We start from the raw sequence: 16,923 nt of genomic DNA, 5'->3' as shown, positions 1-16,923 counted from the left end.
ATTTAGCTGGTTATTTTTAATAACAGTTCTCAATGTAAAAACTATGAAAATAAACCATATATTCTAAAGAGATAAACATTAAAATACATTTTTCTCAAAACTAATGTATACATAAATAATAAACTAAAAGTTATTTATCCAGATTTTTCTTATTATAGGAAGTGAGCTCAAAATAGTCTCACAGGTGTGATATTTTATACATCCCTATCAAAGAAAACAGGGATGTATGGACAGGAATGAACATCATTCCCTGATTTTTTGTATCTTTCATTTTACTTCCTTCAGAATAACAGGTCTGTGATATAGAACATACTTAACAGTTTCCTTTCTGTCCTAATTATCTGTTTCAAGTCAATGAAACATCAATAAATGCTTCAGTGAACGAGTTCTTTCTGTTGCCATCAAGCAAGGAATTTAATAGTCCTATTTCCTGGGAACATTTTATCTCTTTATCATTTGATGTTGCCTTGGAGGTACAAAAAATATTATCAGGTAAAATTGAAAAATGAAAACTGTTAACAGTTATGTAAACAGAATTAGATACTATGATGATCTTGTTTTGTTTGCTTTAGCCCTAAGGATGTCCTTACCAAAAACAATGAAATCATGCTCCTTAAAAGCATTCTGAAGAGGAAGTTAAGCATTCAGATAATGCCTAACTATCCATTGTACTTAGTAGTGTTTGAATTAGGAAAGGGAATAAGCTAACAATGCAACTTGAAAACAAAAACACAAACATAAAATTTGGTTTATCATAGGTATTTGGTGAGTTAGGAAAAAAAAGGATAATTTCAGAATGGTTTCAGAGATGTGCTTTCAGATGGTTTCAGATGGTTTTAGAGATTGGTTTATTCTGCATAATGTGTTAGAGTAAAAGTCCTCTTTGGAAAATAAGACTTTGAAATTATAATTTGCAGTTCTAACCACATTTTTCTTCTTATCTCTACTTGAAATAGACAAGTATTTTGACTATTCCAGTTATACATTATTAGAATGTGATGAAATATCAAGGAGTATTTCAAAAATTAATATGTACTGTCTCTTTCCATCGCATTCATTGACAGTGTGGCAGAGAGGATAAACTGAACTGTCTCAGATTAGGAGGCTCTAAATGTTTATGAGACGTGCATCCAGAGCTAGCTGTTGTAAAACTACTTCATTTTCGGTGCTTAAAATTTCTTACTGTCAGTTCTCAATCCCATTCGTCATGCTGAGTATTACCTGACATCATTGATAGCTATTTTTAGGTGATGTGAATTTTTTACTCTAGTCTTTGTGACACTGTACTCATAGATGCATGTATAATTTTCAGAACCAGTTTACAAAAAAAAATAATAAAATAAAATATTAATAATCATATCATCATTAAGGTTGGAAAATACTTTCAAGATCATCTGGTCCAACCATACCCCTACTACCACTATTACCCACTAAACCATGTCCCAAAGTACCACGCCCAACTTTTCCTTAAACACCCCCAGGGATGGTGATGCCACAACCTCCCTAGGCTACCCATTCCAATGCCGGACCACTCTTTCTGAGAAAAAATGTCTCCTAATTTCCAACGCAAACCTCCTGGATACAAATTGAGGCCATTCTCTCTAGTCCTATCACTAGTTATCTGTGAAAAGGGGCCAACCTTCAGCTCTCTACAACTTCCTTTCAGGTAGCTGTAGGGAGCAGTACGGTCTTCCCTGAGCCTCCTCTTCTCCAAACGTAACAACCCCAGCTCTTTCAACTGCTCCTCACAGGACTTGTGTTCCAGGACCTTCACCTGCTTTGTAGCCCTTCTCTGGACATGTTCCAGGGCCTGATGTCTTTCTTCTAGTGAATGATCCAAAACTGAACACAGTACTCAAGGTGCAGCCTCACCAGAGTCGAGTACAGAGTACAGATCACCTCCCTGGTCCTACTGGTTACACTATTCCTGATACAAGCCAGGATGTTGTTGGCCTTGGCCTCCTGGGCACACTGCCGGCTCATGTTCCAGCAAGTCTTGACAAACACCTCCAGATCCTTTTTCTTTCCTCAGCTTTCCAGCCACGCACCCCAAAACTGTAGCATTGTATGGGGTTGTTGTGGCCAAAGTGCAGGACCCGGCACTTAGCCACATTGAACCTCATCCCATTGACCTCTGCCCATCAATCCAACTGGTCCTGGCCCCTTTGCAGAGTGTTCCTACTTTCTGGCAGGTTGACACTTCCTTCCAACTTGGTGTCATCTGCAGACTTACTGAGGGTGCATTCAATTCCCTCATTCAAATCATTAATAAAGATATTAAAGAGGATGGGCCCCAACACTGACCCCTGAGGAATGCCACTGGTGACAGGTCACGAGCTGGGTTTCATTCTGTTTACCACCACTCTCTGGGCCTGGCTGTACAGACAGTTTTTAACCCAGCAAAGAGTGTACCTGCCCAAGCCACAGCTTCTCCAGGAGAAAGGTGTTAGAGACCTTATCAAAGACGTTGTTGAAGTCTAGGTAGACTATGTCAACAGCCTTTCCCTCATCCACCAGCTGGGTCACCTGGTGATAGAAGATTGCTCTAGCAGAACTTGCCTTTCATGAACCCATTCTGACTGGGCCTTATCCACAGGTTGTCCTGCATATGCTGTGTGACTGCATCCAAGATGGCCATAAGACAGATCAGACAGCAAGCAAGATGTAGTGAAACACTCTGCAGAAGTTTTTCTACCTCAAGAGAACTCCCTGAGAACTAGGGAAAAATGGTGGAGATTATATATGACCAAAACAACAATAACAAAAGTCAAACCAAAACAGGAGGTTATGCAAGTGCAACCTGATTCACAGAATCACAGAATTTCTAGGTTGGAAGAGACCTCAAGATCATCGAGTCCAACCTCTGACCTAACACTAACAGTCCCCACTAAACCATATCCCTAAGCTCTACATCTAAACGTCTTTTGAAGACTTCCAGGGATGGTGACTCCACCACCTCCCTGGGCAGCCCGTTCCAGTGCCTAACAACCCTTTCAGTACAGAAATTCTTCCTAACATCTAACCTAAAACTCCCCTGGCGTAACTTTAGCCCATTCCCCCTCGTCCTGTCACCAGGCACATGGGAGAACAGGCCAACCCCCACCTCGCTACAGCCTCCTTTAATGTACTTATACAGAGCAATAAGGTCACCCCTGAGCCTCCTCTTCTCTAGGCTGAACAAGCCCAGCTCCTTCAGCCGCTCCTCATAGGACTTGCTCTCCAGGCCCCTCAACAGCTTCGTCGCCCTTCTTTGGACCCGCTCAAGCACCTCGATGTCCTTCTTGTAGCGAGGGGCCCGAAACTGAACACAGTACTCGAGGTGCGGCCTCACCAGAGCCGAGTACAGGGGGACGATCACCTTCCTAGCCCTGCTGGTCACAATGTTTCTGATACAAGCCAGGATGCCGTTGGCCTTCTTGGCCACCAGAGCACACTGCTGGCTCATATTCAGCCGATTGTCCACCATCACTCCCAGGTCCTTCTCTGCCTGGCAGCTCTCCAACCATTCCTCTCCCAGCCTGTAGTTCTGCTTGGGGTTATTGTGCCCCAGGTGCAGGACCCGGCACTTGGCCTTGTTGAACTTCACGCAGTTGACCTCAGCCCATCGGTGCAGCCTATCCAGATCCTCCTGCAGAGCCTTCCTACCCTCGAGCAGATCGACACACGCACCTAGCTTGGTGTCATCTGCAAACTTACTGAGGGTGCATTCAATGCCGTCATCCAGATCATTGATGAAGATGTTAAAGAGGACCGGCCCCAGCACCGAGCCCTGGGGGACGCCACTAGTGACTGGCCTCCAACTGGACTTGGCTCCATTTACCACAACTCTTTGGGCCCGGCTATCCAGCCAGTTTCTAACCCAACGAAGCGTGCGCCAGTCCAAGCCAAGAGCAGCCAGTTTCTTGAGGAGAATGCTGTGGGAGACGGTGTCAAAAGCCTTGCTGAAGTGAAGGTAGACCACATCCACAGCCTTTCCCTCATCCACCCAGCGCGTCACTTTGTCGTAGAAGGAGATCAGGTTCGTCAAGCAGGACCTGCCTTCCATAAACCCATGCTGGCTGGGCCTGATCGCCTGCTTGCCCTTCAAGTGCCGCATGATGACTCCCAAGAGGATCTGCTCCATGAGCTTCCCTGGTACTGAGGTCAAACTGACCGGCCTGTAGTTCCCCGGGTCTGCCCTCCGGCCCTTCCTAGCCGTTTCCAAGCCAGAAATTTTCTAAGGAAACATAGAGTTATATGTCTTTGGGCTTATACCTTGGTAAGAAAATAAGGGGTGAAACACACCTGTGACAATTCCCCATCCTTGAAGGTTACAATTTACAGTTATCTTGTAGAAATTAGATTTAATATATATAGCAAATAGTACAGAGCTTTTTCTGGCTCTGTCAGTAACTTTTTGCACAGTTCTACAGAAGTGGAGGCAGTAGTGAAACCTTAATGTTAAAAATATATGTTTTGGACAGAACATCCTAAGCTGAGCTGTTGATATATATATTGCCAGAAGGTTTGTTTTTATCAAGAGGTTCTTCATAATTTTTAAGTTAGTCATCATCTCAGCTCTTAGGCATAAAAATATATCTGAAAATAACTTTTCATTTTACGTAAAAATACTAAGATTTTTCCAGACACATTTGCAGACATATCTGAAAATGGAAACCAAATATATCTCAAGGATTCAAGCAACAGAAGGAAAACAGAGCAAATACCAGATAATATAAATGTGAAATCTAATGATTTTTCAGCCAGTATGATGACTAACCCTTGTTTATTTATTTAGCATCTGTAAGGATATGAAGCATTTTAAACTTAGTTTGAAACTTATGAAGAACCAAAAGAGAAGTTTATTTTCAGTAGCACCAAGTCTTCTCCATCTCTTTGCAATAAGTCTAGCACTTGTAAATCTCTTGACTAACTGAGTTTGTTTTTATTTTAGATCTTATAAATTTGCCAAACAATTCCTCTGTCTCCCACACTTAAGGTATTTGTAAAAATTAATAAGATCCCCTGTCGGTCTTCTCTTCTCAAGGCTGAACAGGCACAGGTCTCTCAGTCTTTCCTCATAGGGAAGGCGGTCCAGGCCCTGTATCGTCTTTGTGGCCCTCCGCTGGACTCTTTCCAGGAGATCCCTGTGTTGTTTTTTTTTTTTTTTTTTGTACTGGGAAGCCCAGAACTGGACACAGTACTCCAGGTGAGGCCTGACCATGGCAGAGTAGAGGGGGAAAGGTCACCTCCCTTGACCTGCTGGCCACACTCCTTTTAATTCACGCCATTTAATCCCATTGGCCCTTTTGGCCACCAGGGCACACTGCTGGCTCATGGTCAACCTGTCATCTACCACATGAAAGACGACAGCTTTCCAAAGAGTGTTGACATAATAATTGTTTTGTCATTTAAGCTGTCCAGATAGTTCAGAGGAACACTAAGAAAGTCAATAACATTTTTGAATATATGACTATAATAATAAAACGTAATTCTGAAGGAATGTAATAGCATTCTAATATTATACAGTAAGTCTCAGATTTTTATAAATTCTGATCATTATAAAGATGTAGAACTTGAAAACTTGAAGAAATACAGGTGAGAATATAGGTGAGCTATAACATGAGCTATACTTAAAAAGAGTATATAAATATATATTCTATTTCAAGAAGTCAAAGGTTTCAAAAGTCATATGAGATACATGCAATTTTAAATGACATTCACCTCAGACACTGTTATTAGCTTAGTATAAATAAGGAGGAAGATAGAAACTCATGTTCTTAAAATATATAAGGCTGAAGAAAGAGAAAGGTGGAGGAAAACAGTACTTTCCTGATAATTTTGTACTGTGAAATTGCCATAATATAATAACTTCCAATGAAATAAGATGACTGTAATATGTCACTGAAAAAGAGGAAAAAAGAACATAAAATATTATCTACTTCAGGATGTTCTATGATTCTATGATCTTTAAAATTTTCATTTTTGTTTATGGAGTTGGTGGTTTTTTTGTTAGTTTTTGTTTGTTTTTGTTTGTTTTTGTTTGTTTGTTTGTTTTTGTCTGTTTGTTTGTTAGTTGATTGTTTGGCTCTGGAAGCCAGGGTACACATTTGGCATGTAGAAAATTAGCTCCAGGTAGCTTAACAAAAGGGGGAAGAAAAGATGCTTTGAATCAACTTTTATGTCTTATCTATTTTAATTCAGTGTCTGTTCCTTGAAGTGCTAAACATGTGTCATCTCTGCTTCACTTCGTAGTATAATAGGGAAATATCCACTACAGTTCTGAACAATCTAGTACATAATATAGAATAGATTGTGTGCATAAAATTTAGAAAGTAAGCCACTACTGTTCACCTAGACCTCAGTATTGACCTAGCTTATATAAGAGTTTTGTATGTCTCTGAACTACATGACAGTTTGCAAAAAACTATGCTTCTGTTCTTCAGGGAAAAGAACTCCAAACTGTATGATGTGTCTTATGATGGTCCACAACATGCAGGAAATATCAGGACCCAATTGGCTGGATTCTCTACATACAAAGAAGGAAGCGTAATATTCCAAAATGCTTGTTAGGAAGATATAGAACTCAAGGAAATAAGCAATATCTATTTGAACATGTTCAACTAAGGATGACTACAAATCAAAAAATGAGGGAGAAAGAGAAGCAAGATGATGGGGAAAGAGCAGAATGTTTTTCATCTCAGAACAGAAAATATATTTCCAAACTCGCTTAAATAGTAATAGCAAAAGATAACTTGAACTGAAAAAAACAACCAACTTTTCTCCTGGCATCATTCTAATATGTCAGTTGATAGAATGACACACTGAATACAGCTAATCCCGAATGGTTTTTGTGAACCATGGTGGTGAAGGAATTGACAACTAGGGCCTCTGGCAGTAAATGTCAGAGGAGATTGTACTCATTCAATGGCTTTCATATGCACATCTGAATTAAGTATTTGGCCTTAACAGAATAGATGTAGTCTCCACTACTAGAGAATTTCTTTACTGTTAGATTAATAAATATGAAATGAAAAAAAGAAGGAATATATAAAATTGAGAATTAATATTAACAAACAAAAACAACAACAAAAAAAACCATCATTAGGTACTTAGTTGTTCTTTTTGTCTACAATGAGACAAAAATTACTTGAAAACTTTTACAGATTCATTGAAAAATATAGGATTTATTTATTTTTTTTGCCAAGTGTAGGGAGCTGTGCTCAATAAAAGCTATGTCTGAGTTTGACTAGCTTCTGAGTGTAATATATCATAGTTTCCATTACTCTGAGTAGAAACTAAGAAAATCATCCCTTGTCAATGGCATCAGAAAAAAAGCTAGTCGCTCAATGATTCTCTTTGCTTTCGAGATTCTGTTTATTATTTTATTTATTTATTTATTTATTTATTTTTTCCCTTAAGTTGTCTAAGAGGTGTTAGGACGTGTTACATCCTGACAGTTCTAACTTTCTTTTCTGAAAGAAAATTGAAGATTTATGGGGAAAAGAAAAAGAAAAAAAAAAGAGAGAGAGACAGAGACAGAGACAGAGAGCTAAATCTAAGAGAACTGAATCCTCAGCTCTCTGATATTTCTAAATATATATATATATATAAAGAATTATTGTCATTATCCATAATTTTTAAGTCCATGAAGTGCATAAAGCGCAGGCTTATTCTGCAGACCTTTGGAACTCAAGAAGCTCAGAGTGAGACCCTTGACATCTGAAACATTGCATTTAAATCAGCTAATCCCTTCCCACAAAACTCTGACAGGTTACACAGATAATTTTAATTTCATAAAATACTGGGATCCACCCAGATTATAGCCAGAATATGTTTTACTCTTTAAAAACAAAATTCTATTATAAACACTGTTGCAAGGTCAGTTTGCCGCGGGACCTTGTCCCTTCTGCTCCATTTCATGTTGCACATGCATGATCAAACGTACAGAATGCTGCTCACTCATGAGAATGACTCTACCCAATGTCAGAAAACTAACAAATACACGATATCTGCATCATCACTAAGATGAAACTTTCCAATACACATTCGACTGACTGTGTTATTTATTGTACCTGCTCTTTCCCTATGATGAGATGCTCACTAAATATGTTCCGCTTTTACAAAGAAAAAAAGTTCTGTTTGAGAAATTCTGTGGCTAGCACAGCTATTTCAAGAATAAACTGTGCTCTTTCATAGTACTCTGCGGCTTTTCAAAAATCACTGCCTACATATTAGAGTAAGGCTCTTACAGTTTTCAAAACTATAAAGATTTTATTCTTCCCTTGCCATGATAGGGAAGCTGCTCCATGCTATTTGGCTGATGCTTTGTTTGTCACAAAACCACTACAAGACATAAATCTAAATATTGCAGTATGCAGAAAACAGTTTTCTAACAAAGCAACAGCTGTAGCTATTGCTTTGTTTCTTCTGACAGAATCAAGGTGTTTTATTGGGGTTGTTCTTCTGTGGTGTAAGATTTTTGTTTTGTTTTGTATTGCTTTTAAGGATATAATTTCCTTCTGGGAAACTTTCATTTTTAGTGTTTGTTCTTAATGAGAAATAAAAATATTTTTTAATCATGGCATTTCATAGAAGCTTATTTAAATAAGCCTACCATCAATGAAGATCCTTCAGCAAACAGACTTCTCTACCAAACAAGGAGCCTGGCCACTACGACATAAATAGACTCATTATTCACTGTAAAATCATTACAGCAAACACCAAAGAAACAGTATCTGAGTATCTCATTTGTGGTTATTTATGGCTCTGTGAAGCTTTTTATTTATTTATTTATTTATTTATATTATTCAAAGCAATCTTTCCTCCTCTGTTCCAAATCTTTTTGAATTTAGAGGCATTTCCATTCCATTGGCACTGCCAATTACTGTAATACTCTTTGAAAATGCATGGAAAATGATTCACTGTTCCAAGGCTGTTATATCAGTTTTCTACATCTTGTTGACTTGTGAGGTTTAACAGATTCATTTTAATTTTTTTAATACCAAAATTGTAAAAAATTAAAGTTGCTAATTATCATCAAAATATTTGCTTATTACATCCCATAATAAATGGGAATCCCATCACAAATGCAAGCATTTGTAAATAAAGAAAATTATTAAAATCTCAATAAATTTTACTGTCCACGTGATAAATGTGGATGATTCTTATTAAATAAAAAGGAAGGCATATTTCATCTTCATGATGATGACTCTTGCAAATTTTTTAATTATCTGAATATTGGACAGTCATTTCTTGGACATTTGAATTCAACTGCACGTCATGGGTATATGTGTATGTGTATAGAAAGCAATAGAAAGAGACATATGAGAGAGAACACAATGATGACAAGCTGCAAATACGCCAAACACAAAATTTAGGAAATTATATATTTAAAGTGGTTTGTGTTGCTGACAAAGTTAAACCCTCCTACACACCAAAACTTACATTATCAAACAAACAAAAACAAAAACAAAAACAAAAACAAAAAAAAAAAAAAAGGAAAGCACATACCTAAAAATCCTTTGAGAACAATAATTTCTTTTAAGCAATTAGCAAGCATTACATAAAGACGTGCGGCCAAGGGTGAGAAATAATTTGGTTGGTCAGGAAAGCAATTAAATGCAGGAAGAATAAGGCCACATTCTTTTCCTGCTATTTTCCTATCTTGTTGTTCACTGTGCAATACGTAAATGAAACAGTGCTCCTACAGAGCTGCCTAAGATAGAACACTGATTCATAATAAAAGCGATTTATCATTTGAACATGTTTAGATGTCTCATAAGCGTGAAACAAATGATCATGTAAATAAGGTTTGCCTCACCAGTGACTGAATCCTCAGCTGACAATATCTGCCTTGCTAGCATGGCCAGCAGATGTAGTTGTTCAGTCCCAGCAAACTCAAATACAACCTTGTGGAATTGGATCCAAAAAGGAGCAAAAAAGTTATTCTTGACTTTGGTTCAGCACTTTTGAGAGTCCATCTGGAGTACCGTGTCCACTCATGGACTCCCCAGGAATCAGAGAACCACAGAAAAGTTTGGGTTGGAAGGGACCTTAAAGATTATCTAATTCCAACACCCCTGTCATGGACAGGGACACCTCAACACCAGACCAGGTTGCTCAAAGCCTCACCCAATCTGGCCTCAAACACTTTAAGGGATGACGCATCCACAATGTCTCTGGGCAACCTTTTCTTGTGGCTCACCACCCTCTGAGTGAAGAATTTCTAATATCTAATATGAATTGATTTTCTTTTACTTTAAAGCCATTTCTCTTTGTTCTTTCACTATACTCCCTGATAAATAGTTCCTCTCCAGCTTTCTTGTGGTCCATGTATAGGCACTGGAAGGCTGCAATGGGTTCTCCCGAGAGCCTTCTCTTCTCCAGGATGAACAACAACAACTCTTTCAGCCTGCCTTTGTAGGAGAGGTTCTCCAGCACCTTGATCATCTTTGCGGCCCTCCTCTGGACTTGCTCTATTAGAGCCATCTCCTTCTTGTGCTGCAGGCCCCAGGCTGAATGCAGTACTCCAGGTGGGGTCTCACGACAGCAGAGTAGAGGGGGACAATCACCTCCCTCAGCCTGCTGGCCACGCTTCCTTTGATGCAGCCAAGGACGCGGTTGGCTTTCTGGGCTGCAAACACACATTGTCAGCTCATGTTGATCTTCCCATCAGTCAACACCCCCAGGTCCTTCTCATCAGTCCTGCTTTCAATCCATTCTTTGGCCAGACTGTATTTATGCTTGGGATTGCCCCGGCCCAGACTCAGGACCTTGCACTTGGCCCTGTTAAACCTCACGAGATTTGCACAGGCCCACCTCTCAAGCTTTCCCAGGTCCCTCTGAATGTCATCCCTTAGCTCCAGCGTGTCAACCACACCACACAGCTTGGTACCATCAGAAAAGCTGCTGAGGGTGCACTCAGTTTCACTGTCCCTTTCACCAACAAAGATGTAAAACAGCACCTGTCTCATTACTGACCCCTGAATCCTGGCACGTTTTAATCCAGTGCTGCTTAAGTTTACAAAGTCTGTAACCTGTCTTTTAAGCTCAGACTTGCACTTTGAGGACAGTGTGCATTGTGCAAAGAATTTTCCAATGTTCTCCTTGTCTCTAAATTGGAGAGACATGGATTTAATGGATGGACCACTTGTTGGATAAGAAATTGGCTCGTTGGTTGAATGCGAGGAGTTGTGGTCAATGGCTTGATGTTCAGGTTTAGATCGGTGAAGACTGGTGTTCTGCAGGGGTCAGTACTAGCACTGATATTATTTAACATCTTTGTCAGTGACATGGACAGTGGGATGGAGTTCAATCCCAAGCACAGACACAGGCTGGGCAGTGAATGGACTTAGAGCAGCCCTCTGGAGAAGGACCTGGGGGTGTTGGTTGATGAGAAACTAAACATGAGCCTGCAATGTGCATTGGCAGACCACAGCCGACTGTGTCCTTGGCTGCATCAGAAGTGTCACCAGCAGGTTGAGGTAGATGATTCTCTATCTCTATTCTGATCTTATGAAACCCAGCACTACCTGAAGTGCCGCATTCAGCTCTGGGCGCCCCAGCATATGAAGAACATAGACATACTAGAATGAGTCTAGAGGAGGGCCACAAAGATGATCAAGGGGCTGGAGCACCTCTCCTATGATGACATGCTGAGAGACTTGGGATAGTTTGTCCTGGAGAAGAAAAGGTTACAGGGAGACCTTATAGTGGCCTTTCAAAGTGGGCCTACAGAAAAGCCTGGAGGGACTCTTTGTCAGGGAGCATAATGATAGGACAAGGAGTAATGGCTTTAAACTAAAAAAAGGTACCTTCAGGAGAGTACTTAATTTTATACATATTTACAAGAGCATTTTACAGACTATGATAATTAAGAATATTTTTTTCTCAATGGTATAATTAAAAAATGATGTAAAGCCTGTCATGTCAAGGGTTGTCCAAACCTGCTGTTTGTTCAAGATTGGTATCACCAGGAAATCTGCTGAGGGTGCACTCATTGTCCATGTCACAGACAAAGACTTTAAACAGTGTTGGTCCCAGTACTGAGCTCTGGGGAACATCACTCGTCACTGATCTCCACTTGGAAATTTAGCTGTTGACCACAACTCTTTGAATGTGACCATCCAGCCAGCAACTTTCACATGGTGCTACGAGTACTGGGAAAAAAAAAAAAAATAAAAAAATACGCATATGCTAACGCTAGTCCTATAGAAAGATATCAAAATGCTTATGTGGTTAGAGCAGATGACATATAGAGGGAGGCTGAGAGAATTCTTTGTCATTGTTGTTTTTGTGCTGTTTCATTGTGTTCTTGTTTGTTTGTTTTTGTTTGTTTCTGTGATTGTTTCAGTTTTAGGAAGACAAGGCCAAGGGGAAGGTCTTACTGTTGTCTTCAGTTAAGTAACAGGAGCTTTCCAAATTAATAAATAAATAAATATTCTAGATCTTTTTTTGGAGGTGCATAGTGAAAGGCTAATAGGCAACAGGTGCATGTAGCAACACTTCAAATCAGGTATTAGATAGAATATTATTCACAATGAGGGGCAGACACCCTCTGAAGGCTCCATCCCTGACAATACTCGAATCAGAGCCCCAAGTAGCCTGCTTTAACTGGCTCTCTTTTTGCTATGTCATCGTACCACATTATTTCCAAAATTATTTTCTGATCTTAATCACTTTAAGATTTCTAACTGTGATTTTGGCTTTCTAACCTAATATATTTTTTTATCTGTTTGTAGGTGGCATCAAAGAGTGTTTAGCTACAGTTAGTATTGTCAAGACAACATTCTGTAGGTTTGAATCTTTCTTGTGTACCATATGTAGACTCATGATAGCAGATCTCACAGTGAAGAAGAAGGAACATCTGTTTCAGACCTTAATGATAAACCTTCAAAAGTTGCAACTACATGAAGTTCGCCAGTCCTTAGGCATGAAAGTTATTTTGGCTAAAATAGATATAAAAGAAGGAAAAGATGACATACAAGGGAGAAGACAGGTAATAGAAGGGGGGGGAACACCATTCTCTGGGATGGTCTAAATTATCTTTATAGTTGTGAATTCTCCAAATAATTATTTACTTTCTGCACAGAGTGAAGTTCCAACATACCTTTGAGGAACAAGATAGGGACATCAAAGATATTTTCTACAGACTAATTTCTAACCAACAGTCAAACATTTTTACACTAGCTTGGAATGTTAATTCATGCATATAACATTAGAGAATGCTATTTTGGACATTGACTCTAAAGCTGTATTTACAACACAAAGTGAGCAATGATGGAGTTTTTTCTGTAGAGTGATTCATTTGCTTTCAAAGTTAAAAGGGTTTTCCACTGACCATTGATGTTCGTTTAATTGATGTTCAAACTAGAAACCTCACAAATGAATGCCATTATTGTTATATGAACTTGAAGCTCTCATCTAAGTCTATTTGGAGCTTGTAGAAGAAGGGGAAATTGTTTTTCTCCATTTCCCTGCAAAGTCCTAAATTATCAATGTCATATTCCGATACTCATTTTTAAGCGATATAAATCAAGACTTCAATTAAAATAAAAGGTGTGCCATACCCACCTTATATAACTGATCTGAATAGAAATTCACTTTCCTAGCTGTATGTGTATGTGCACTAGCTGAAAGGAGAGGTCAGTAATACATACGTGGAAGTAGAGGAACAGAAGGCCTGTTTGGATGCTGGTTGATTGGTTGGTATGGTTTGTTTTCTCTTTGTTTCTTTCTTTCTTTACCCAACACAGTGGCATCTCATGCTGGCGTAAACTGAGCAACAAGTACAGAGCCAGAGAAGATGGAAAAAAAGACAGCAAGGTTTAGCAAAGGATCTCAGATCAAGGTAACATATAAGAAATGTAAGGACTGACATTTCTTTTCAGCTAACTAACTCCTTCCTTCTCCTCTCACCAGACAGGAGGAAATAAGTGTGGAAATAATATTTCCACAACTGGTGGAAATAAGAGCAGGTTTCAGGAAGATTTTTCAGTCAGCCCTATGGACAACTCACTGATGATGACTTTCTCCTTTTTTCAGAGGAAAGAAATGAAGAGAAAAGAGTATATCATCTACAGTTAGATGAATTTGTGGGGAGGCACTCAGGGATTATAGAGCTTTTCTAGAGACACATAAGTAGTAGCAGTTATATATTTCAATTTGTGCTTTAGATTTGTCAGTCTTTGCTATACTCGAAGAGCAGTGTTTCTCGCAAATTTTAAACTTTCATTCAGTTTGCATTATCTGTAGTAAAATCAGCTTTGAAACATACCCTTGGTATAATTATCTATGGAAGAAAACAATGCTTACGAAGAACAGACTGCAATACATGGTAAGAGGTAATAGATTTGAATTGCAGAAAGAAGATCCAGTCCTGATGCTAGGAAACCCTTTCTGCTAGTAAAAAATAATAAAAATAGTGAGGTCTAAAATAGATTTCCACAAGAGAGGCCATATATAATATTTTGTAAAAACAAACAAAACAAAACAAAACAACAACAAAACATATCCTCTGGCTTTTAAGACTAGATTACAAAAATATTTGTCACGAATGAAGCTTATATGTATGCTTCTTTTGGTTTAAGAACAATAATTACAGCTAGGGATTAAGCCAACCATTAAGCAGTATGAAAGATCAGAATATAGGTCCTGGCTGTGATTTAACTAGCATCAGTTGTGTGCCTTGGCCTTGAAATTCTGTTAAAAAAATGTTCATAGAAAAAATATCTTATATATACTATAAGAAAGTATTTTAAATTTTGCTTTATTAGTTATATGTGACATAAGATATAATAAAGTGTGTGTGTTATTACAATATAGTGATTAAATTGCTGTACATGATTAATCATGTTTGGTGAAATTATAAATCAAAACTTGCAGTTGGATGGTTGGATGACCAAAGGTATCAGCACATGCATTCAGCTATGCAAAAGTGTTTATAACTTTAGAAGCACAGAATCATTAGATTTGCCTGTATTTCAGAAAAAAAAAAAAAAAAAAAAGATTCAAAAAAAAGACGTGATGATTTGCTCTCCCCCAAGGACAGAAAGAATTAAACTGTTGACTGATGGCATGATCAGCTAGATAATCATACCAAAATTGCTTGCATGTTCTGTTAAAGAAACCTTTGCTTTGATTGGCAATTGTAGTTTGGTTTCCAATGTGCTGCATCAAAACTCCTACTTGAGGCTATGAAGAGGTTCAGTTCGTGAGCGCACTGCCTGGCCTTCTTTCCATAAGTAGCATAGGAGTAACCTTGAGGTGTGTTCCATGCTTGTTATTTGTGACTACATTTTGAACAGAAGAAAAGGCTTTGGTTACTAAGGCAGGAACAGCGAAGGATGAAAATAATTTGCCTGTTTTCCCAGAAGGTTGTTAACAGCTTTTATATTGCTCCACATGTATGTGTCATCTCTAAAACAGCAATTCATTTGCTTTTCTCTCAAGAATGAATGCACTGTAGCAGGAAATATGTAAGGAAAATCTGAAGGGAAAGTAAATCAATCTTATCTTTAGCCTACAAGCAATATTATACACTAACGGGGCAGACAGGACTTGTCCAACATTACTGCTTGCTAAAGAGGAAGGTATTGATTTGTGTTTGCCTTTTTACAACAATAAAGGGTCTATAGCACTTTCACACATCATAGGATAAGGCCTATGGGGAATCAAAAAGCAATATACAAACCTCAAAAGGCTGGTAGCTCTGATTTGTGCAAGCATTGAGCATTATGAGTGCTTATTTAAAGTTTTTTTGTGCATCATCCATCTTCCTTCAAACCAACAGAAATTTTCTTCTGTCACTGTCCTTCTAAAAACCTCTTCTCAACTGATATGTTTTCATTGTCTAACGAGTCTCATCCTTACTGCTCTGTGAGATTAAACTATATTGAAAATGATCCTAGTAAACATTCCTACAACGTGAGCAAAGTTTTTATGCTGCAAGATTACAGAAAGTCTCCATCTATCAAGTTCTATGTGTAGCTGAAAAGTATTCATCTGTCACTGCATGCAGAATTACATGTTATGGCCATGAAGCCATTAATCAGGTTTATGGAATTCACCAATATACTTTAAATTGTAGAATGTAATGGAATATTTCTTAAAAGATGCTGCAGTACAATTTTAATATAAAATTTTGTCTAATGAGTAAATATAAGGATGTGAAAAAAAATAAAGAAAGAAAACATTTGTTAATTAACAATTTAGATAATAATGCCATAGTTCAGAAGCTAGCATTCTAGAGAAAATATAAATTTTTCAATCTTTGTTCTTATTCATTTTTCTAAACTATTTTTTGGAAAATCGCTACATATATTTTAGCAAAATTTAGCTTTGAAGTAGGAAGAAGTAGAACAAAGTAGTTCTAGTAGTAGAAAGAAGTGGGACAAAGGAATATGGGTAATACTGGGTCATATTACCAGCCACAAAAGCAAATAAACATATTTGTATCTGAGAAACATTAACAGTGATATCAATTTGCATTTTACTCTTTGGATCAATTCATGGAAAAGAAATGTCAGGTTTATTTTCCTCATTTCCCTAAGGATTGACAAACATTGACTGATATTCTAGATGTCTTAAAGCATCTTGTCCATACTTCAGCTGGCCAGGCTGACACGTTTTCCTATAAAATCCAGAATTTGAAAGATGTCATAGAATTTAAGGGAAACCCACCTCCCATTCTGCAGCTGCTGAATGCCAGATGGCATACTCTAAGGCACCTAACATGACATTGAAGACCTATGTTTAAGAATTGAATTCTACCTAAGGTAACTAATTAAGGGTGAGCTGAATTGTTCTCTAAGCTTGAGGCAAAATTAATTTGTCCTATGTCCTAGGAACATGTTATTTTAGGCATTGTGGGGTGTCCCACATGGTCTCTAGTGGTCACTCCAGGAAACAGAAGGTTTTATCAAAGTCTTGAGTCACATGTGA

Source organism: Anas acuta, chromosome 1 (genome assembly GCF_963932015.1).
Source record: "Anas acuta chromosome 1, bAnaAcu1.1, whole genome shotgun sequence".
NCBI lineage: Eukaryota > Metazoa > Chordata > Aves > Anseriformes > Anatidae > Anas > Anas acuta.
This window is presented reverse-complemented; position numbering follows the sequence as displayed.